This window comes from Hordeum vulgare, chromosome 5H (assembly GCF_904849725.1).
Source record: "Hordeum vulgare subsp. vulgare chromosome 5H, MorexV3_pseudomolecules_assembly, whole genome shotgun sequence".
Taxonomy (NCBI): domain Eukaryota; kingdom Viridiplantae; phylum Streptophyta; class Magnoliopsida; order Poales; family Poaceae; genus Hordeum; species Hordeum vulgare.
In genome coordinates this window covers 514,370,894-514,379,155 of record NC_058522.1, presented here as the reverse complement: position 1 = coordinate 514,379,155, position 8,262 = coordinate 514,370,894, and the positions used below count along the sequence as shown (strand labels likewise).

At 43.6% G+C, this 8,262-nt stretch overlaps 1 non-coding gene across 1 annotated transcript; it reads left to right on the top strand.

Annotated features, from left to right (window-relative positions):
- The first annotated feature begins 3,502 nt into the window (after positions 1-3,502).
- LOC123400554 lies at positions 3,503-3,641 on the top strand. The gene has a single exon (XR_006610787.1). It is a non-coding gene; the product is annotated as a small nucleolar RNA Z247 (small nucleolar RNA).
- The last annotated feature ends 4,621 nt before the right edge of the window (positions 3,642-8,262 follow it).

The following is an 8,262-nucleotide window of genomic DNA, read 5'->3' as shown; positions in this document are numbered from 1 at the left end:
CACACTGGCAACATTTATACAAAGTACATACACAGCATCATCTAGCTAGCCACGTCTAACCAACAACCGGACCTGACTCCTAAGCTAACTCTTACTCCCTCCGTTCCTAAATATAATACATTTTAAAGATTTCATTATAGACTACATACAAAACAAAAATAATGAATATATCTATATACATTCGTATGTAGTTCATAGTAAAATCTTTAAAATGTACTATATTTAAGAACGGAGAGAGTACAACGCAAGCTGCATGCGATCATGGGTTGTTGGACACCGGACTGCATGGGATGGTGGCGTGGAAGTAGGGCTGGAAGGCGTATTCCAACACACCCCTGCAGTGGCAGCGGCGCCATCGGTGACGTGGAGACCGGAGCGAAACTTTGCGAATGTTGCTGAAGGTAGCCCTTTGGTCATAATGTCGACGAACTGCTGACTTGTGGGTACATGCATGACGCAAAATTAGCGAAGGACGACCTTTTCGGGTGTGACTTTATCTATAAAGTGGGACGAAAGCCTATTTTAAGATATCTCGAGCTATATGTGTTCCACCCGTTGATGATGAACCGGATTCTGAGACGTGTATACACTGAAGACACATTGTCACAGTAGACCACCGTCACTTTGTCGACACCGGAGTGGAGCTCGTGAAGGAGTCGACTAGTCCAGCAGCATTCGGCCACATCATTCGCCAAATAATGATATTCGGCTTCGATGCTCGAGCGAGAGACCGTCTAGGCCCGTCGACAAGGGTTCCCGAGCGGTGCGATCGCACAGGGCCCCCAAATCGTTAATGCCCCCGATGGAAGGAAAAACCATTAAACGTTCGGTTCATGCGCTGGTTGGCTTGCTTTTTCTGCTAGTCCCCTCGATTTTATCGGAAGGAAACTGCAGTCGTATGCGCAAGAAGCGGAAAGCACGTTACGGAGAGGCCTCGTTATACTAATACACAGCCAACACGACCCAGGTGGCCTAGTACCAATTTCTCCACGCCCCTTACGGCCCTGTTTGTAAAAGATCAGGTAGGAAAAGAAGGCAGGCTAGTTAGTTACTGGGCTTTCTTGCTACAGTCAAGCGTTCTTGTATGTCATGTCGACGACTTCACGGGCGATCCCTCTCTCGCCGAAAAAATAACAACTTCACGATCGATAACTATAATAGAGACTAGAGAGGCGCCACCTACTTGCTTCGACGAGGGATACATGCAGTCGCCCGCAGCGAGTACGCTGTGCGTCCGGTCGTCATAGCTTGTTTTTCTACCGCAGCAGCCTCGGACTAGAATATATTTCAAGGTAAGCCGTAATAAGCATGGAAACGAAATAGATGAACGAAAAACTATTTAAGTCAGGGTTGTTTTGATGATTTTCTGATACAATCGTTCTTTCTCTGATTCTTTTTGATGATTTCCTGTCATAGCGAATGCAATCATTACAACAATGCTACTCGATTAGGCATGTACTCCGTTTTAATCAAAATTAATAGGATTATCACACTATTATAATTTTATTTTGTGAGAATAGACTCAATGGATAACGATTTTTCTATAGAAATACAAGACGGACGATACTTTTTGGTAGACATGCGTGTCAGTTTACTGTTTTAGTACTAGCAAAAGAGCTCGTGCGTTGCAACGGAAGAGAAAATAACACACGCTCTGTACGCAATATATTTTCACATGACATCACATTTGTGTTGCCAACGATGGCTTTAGTGCTCACACAATGAAAACGCGTTTGAATATACAGTCACTCGGAATAAGATGAGAAATATGTCGTTTCTCCCCACGAGGTTTTTTAAAGGTGTGCATGTATTGTTAACGATGTTTTCTTTCCTCTCAATTTGGTTTTAATTTAATGAATGTTTATTGTAATTCCTATCGTCGCTGGAAAGAGAGAAAAAAAAGGACCGTGCATTACAGATTAAGTTTGCACAAAAAATAATATTTAAGAAGTATTCGACAACTAAAAATAACATCCTATTTAGATTCTATACATTTTTTAATCAAATTTCATATATAACATGTTAAAATCGGAGTTACGGTTTAAAAGATATGGATAATTTTGTTTTAGATAAAATGTGGATTGATTAACTGAAAAGTTAGGGGTTTTTTGTTAAAAAACGGAGGGCGGGTTGGTTACCTGAAACATCAGAGGATTTTCAAAAAAATACAAAAAAAAGATTCGTTTTTTAACTTAAATCCAGACTACGTGTTGATTACCTAAAACATCAGGGGGGTTTCTGAAAAATACAAAAAACGATTCGTTTTTTGACTCGAAAACGGAGTGCGGGTTGAAAACTGGAAAAGCGAAGGCTGTTTTTACAAAATTACCGTGACAGACAACAGAAGCGCTCCGCGCGTTATTATTAGGGAGAGATTCGTAAATCAAAAGTTTCCTGTTTCAGTAATACTACGTATACTATTTAGCATTACTACATGAAATATTTCCAGTTCTTGTAGTATGAAATAACACATATTCAAGGCTATATAATTAAGTAAACATATGTCATATTATATTACGTATACAATTTTTTGCAAATATATGAGCCTCATTTTGGATATCACATAGGGGCCCCGAATTTCTGGAGACTGTCGGCTGGCGCTTGGAAGTAAGGCTGGAAGGCCTATTCCAACACTTTCCATTTTGCTCGAGTGACCTCAGCCCTGATAACACACACGGGACATCATCCAATATTATTAGTCTCCGTCCAAAATAAGGCATTGTGACCTCAGCCCTGGTAAGCCAAAGTGAGCGAGTACGGTATGTCAAACGATAGGCTTCTGTAACGTGATAGTTGTCATGCTAATCTAATCACGTGTGTTAGTTGTAACCAGACAGGATGTTAGTTAGATATGATCCTTATCTTGCATAGCTTGGAGTCGGAGTCAAGACTAGATAACCTCCTGCCTATGATTTAAATCTTGTTGGCTATATAACACGCACGCGTCCCTGCCAGGAGGCATATGCTTAACTATTTTCTTTCATGGTAATTAGAGCCTACCTCAAATTCATCCATGGCGAGTTCATCCACAAATTCCTTCCCCTCATCTCCGTTTGCGCACAATGCAATAGAGAAGCTCACGAGAGGGAACGAAGCTCTATGGCGCGCCACTGTCCTCTCCGCCATCAGGGGAGCACAGATGACGAACTTCCTCGATGTCGATCAGGCGGTTCCACCCATGACCATTGAGGTCACCGCCGACAACGGCAAAACCAAGACCCAGGCCCCAAACCCAGAGTTTGGTGTGTGGTATGCGTGGGATCAACATGCCTTCTCTTTCCCGCTGACCACGCTGCCGCGCGAGATGGCCGTCTAAGTGGAAACTTGCCACACCTCAGCGGAGCTATGGAACACCGTGCAAGGGATGCTCCAATCGCAGACTCGCGCACAACCCGTCAACATCAGAATTGCTCTCGCCAATCTTTAGAAGGGCAACTCCACCATCTCCGAGTATGTTGGTAAGATCCGCACTCTTTGTGATGAACTAATTGCTTCAGGAAAAAGCATGGATGAAGAGGAGGTGATCTCTCACATCCTTGCCGGACACGATGAGGAATTCGATCTGGTGGTGTCGGCCATGTGCTCCCGGGTTGAACCTGTCAAGATCCCAGAGTTGTACTCACAGCTCCTGAGCTTTGAGACTCGCCTGAACCTTCACGGCGGGTCATCTTAGTCGTCTGCAATTGCGGCGGCGCGTGGACGTAGCCGTGGGAACGACGGCGGCAATGGAGACCGTGGCCGCGGTCATGGCGGTGGTGACCGTGGTTGTGGCAGCGATCGTGGTCGCGGTCGTAGCAACATGGGAGGACACGACAGTGGCGGCGGCGGCAGCGCGAACTCCAACAACAATCCCTCTGCCAGGCCGACGTGCCACATCTGTAGCAAACCCGACCACCCTGCATGGAAGTGCTAGAAACGCTACGACTCCTCCTATCAAGGGGGTGAGGAGCGCTCGACAAACATGGTTGCTCCTCAGTATGGGGTTGACACCAACTGGTACATGGACAGTGGTGCAACGGATCGTATTACATGCGAACTCGAGAAGCTAACCGTCCGGGGGAGGTACACTGGCAACGAACAAATCCATAGTGCAAGGTGTGTCTATTGATCATATTGGTCATACAACTATTTCTACCCCGGATCGTGATCTCCATCTAAACAATGTTCTTCATGTTCCAGAGGCAACTAAAGATTTGATTTCCGCAAGTAAACTCGCTCTTGATAATGATACTATCGTTGAGATTCACCCTCATTTTTTTCTCATCAAGGACCTGGAAACGAGGAGGTTCTTCTTCGAGGCAGGGGTAGAGGAGGCCTCTACCCTGTCAAACACACCGGGGGAAACTTCCAGAAGCAAGTGCTCAATGTCACCAAATACTCAATAGATCGGTGGCATCGACGTTTAGGTCACCCTTCTTCCATTGTTGTTAGGAAGATTCTTAGTGAGAATAAACTCCCGTGTGTCAATAATAATGACAATAAGCTTGTATGTGATGCCTGTCACAAAGGCAAAAGTCACCAATTATCTTATCCTCAATATTCGAGTGAATCAAAATTTCCTTTAGAACTTATTTTCTCTGATGTGTGGGTCCTGCTGTTGAAATAGTCGGAAGAAAAAAATACTATGTGAGTTTCATAGATGATTTCAGTAAATTTACCTCGATATACCTCATCAACCACAAATCTGAAGTACCTCAGAAGTTTCATGACTTCCAAAATCTAGTAGAACGACGCTTTCATTGAAAAATCCTTGCTCTTCAAACTGATTGGGGAGGGGAATATAAAAAACTGAACCCCTTCTTTACTAGAATTGGCATCTCTCATCATGTATCATGCCCTCATGCTCATCAACAAAACGTGTCAGCTGAGCGCAAACACCGCCACATCGTTGAAGTTGGACTCTCCTTGCTTGCTTAAGGCTCCATGCCCTTGAAATTTTGGGATGAGGCATTCATCGCTGCCACCTACTTAATCAATAGGATGCCAAGTAAAGTGATAAAACGTGAAACTCCACTCACTAGATTATTTGGTGAGACTCCTGATTATTCATCTTTCCGAGTGTTCGGATGTGCCTGTTGGCCTAACCTACGTCCATACAATAACCACAAACTGCAGTTTCGTTCCAAGCTGTGTGTTTTCCTCGGATATAACAATCTTCACAAAGGCTACAAATGCCTTTATATCTCCACAGAACGTGTTTATATTTCTAGGGATGTCGTGTTTGATGAACATGTCTTTCCCTTTTCCACTCTTCATCCTAATACCGACGCTCGTCTACGGGCTGAAATTCTCTTACTTCCTCCCCATCACCTCAATCCTACTCATCATGGGGGTGAAGCAGTTAATGATCATAAGATTAATAGTATTGCCAATAACATACCTCATGCAGATGCAGATGCAGCCAGTCGCGATGGAGAAACTACAACAGCTGCAGCTCCTGACGTCTATGCACTAGAAGCTGTCATTTTTGGTCATCATTTTATGCAGCACACCAACAACAGACTCCAGCACGGCGCGGGATACGATGCAAATCACTCTGTACCCCCGATCCCGAGAGATCCGACGGCGGCGTGGAATCCAACGCCCACACGGAGACAAACGCGTCTCCAACTACATCTGGTATGGGTGACATGAGGACTGGATCAGACGCGCCGCCAGGTGGAACCTCGTTCGCCTCCTCATCATCACGCCATAATGAGAGGGCGCGGACTCCAGGGAGTGTGGCACGTGTACGCGGGTCTGGTGCCAATAACACAACACCTGGGGAAAACTCCCAGGCTCGACCAACAACTTCAGCAACTGCTACAACTTCAACTACTGCAGAATCATCTGTACTTGCTGAGTCCGAGCGTCCCAGTACACGGTCACAGAGAGGTATTTTCACACCACTAGTTCCTAAAGATGGAACAACCAGTTATGACAAGAACTTCAAGTTCGTAAATTTTGCTGCCACTAGAGAACCCCAGACTTATCGGAAGCTCTAAATGATATAAAAACTAGAGACATGCTATGGAGGTAGTGTATGATGCACTTATGAAAAATCAAACCTGGCAACTAGTCTCACCTAAGCAAGGAAGAAATATTATAGATTATAAATGGGTATATAAAATTAAGAGAAATTCTGATGGAACACTAGATATATACAAAGCTAGATTAGTAGCTAAAGGGTTTAAACAACGTTATGGCATCAATTATGAAGACACCATCAGTCCAGTTGTCAAAGCAGCTACTATTAGACTTGTTTTATCTATTGTTGTCTCCAGGGGATGGACTCTTTGCCAATTGGATGTACATAATGCGTTCTTACATGGCGTTCTCGAGGAAGAGGTGTATATGAAACAATCCCTAGGTTTCGTGGACGACACTAAACCACAGTATGTATGGAAGTTGGACAAAGCATTATACGGTTTGAGACATGCACCTAGGGCATGGTACTCGCGACTAAGTATGAAACTGCAACGACTTGGTTTTCGGCCGTCCAAGGGAGATACTTCCTTGTTCTTCTTTAGGAAAGGGAAGTTAGTCATTTACATGCTTATCTATGTAGATGATATAATTCATGATAGCTCATAGCTAGAAGCCAGTGCAGCTCTACTTAAAAATCTGAAAAGTGATTTTGCTCTCAAGGATTTGGGAGAATTACATTACTTCTTGGGTATATTGAGGTAAAAAAGATACATGATGGGATATTGTTAACTCAAGAAAAGTATACTAAGGATATACTTAAGAGTATAGGTATGAAGGACTGTAAACCTTCTAGTACACCCCCTTCTAAAACAGAAAAACTATCATTGCATGACGGAGAATTGTTAAGTCTAGAAGAAGGAACTAAATACAGGAGTGTGGATGGTGCACTTAATACTTAACTCTGACTAGACCTAATATATCGTTCTCTGTTAACAAGCACTAGTGGGGACGGGGCCTTTAGCCCCGGCCCGTAAGGGGCTTTAGTCCCGGTTCACCAACCGGGACTAAAGGGGCGGGACTAAAGGCCTAACCTTTAGACCCGGCCCTGTTACAAGCCGGGACTAAAGGTGCTCCACGTGGGCGCCTCGTAGCGCCCCAGGGGCAGGACCTTTAGTCCGGTTCGTTACTCGGGCCGGGACTAAAGAGTTTCAGATTTTGCTTATTTTTGGGGTTTTTTTTGAATGAAATTATTTTTGGGTTTTAGGGTTTTAGGGTTTAGGTGTTCGGAGATTAACGTGATGCCTCGTTTGGTGTTCGGGAATTAGTTTTCATATAATTTAAATAGAAATAATTATGCATATATATATATAAGGTTAACGTATCTTACAAGCGAGCATATATATACAATTATATGGAGATCTGAATTATCGGGACTAGAGCCCGTCTATTCGATTACATGGACGAACATCAGTAATGGCCCCTAGCTACACTAAGTCGTCCTTTGTCATCTATAGCTCCCGTCCTCAGAAAGGTCGCAAGCTCCTCTGCAACAGCAATCGCGCGTTGCTCTGGTAGGACATTCGTCGTCATGGCCGTGTGCTATATAAGAAGAGGAGATGAATATGAATATCAATCATGATAACAAAGAATGATGGTTAAAAATAGAGGTGTGAATGTTCATTGCTTACGTCGAATCTGTGATCCTTGTGCTCAGAGGTAAACGTGCGGATGGTCTCGCAAACATAGTATCCGCATAGATGCGTCCCCCATGGCTGCTGGTCACACTTTACGAGAATAGAATATATATAATCAAAATAATAATCTAGCATCATAAATGTATTAAAAATAGAAGTATATCATACTACTACTTACCTGAGCCGCTCTAAAGGTCAGCTTCTCAGGCTCGATACCGGGAGTCACGCACTTGAACCGCTTCCAAAACCTGCCCGACAAGGATAATGATTTGCTAAGTTTTTCATTAATTGATATATCAGAAAATCATCGAAAGAGACCGATAGAGCGCAAGAATGATTGAAATTACCCTTGGAGCATGTCGTGCAGGCTTTGGAACTGTTCCAAGGGTCTCGATAATGGGTCGAAGGCATCAACTCTTCCCTTATCAATTTGAATGTCCAACAGAATCCAATGGAAGTTGCACATGTATATATATGTGTGTGTGTGTGTCAGTAACTTATCAATTACATTTATAAGTGAATGGACACAACAGAGTAAAGACCCTCACCTGAAGTTGTATGGAAACAGTATGTGGTCACAGAAATTTTGATCTGTTAGAAACCTTAGAAGGTTTTCCTCCGTCTCCTTGGGATAATCAGTTAGCGTCACTATATGTATTTT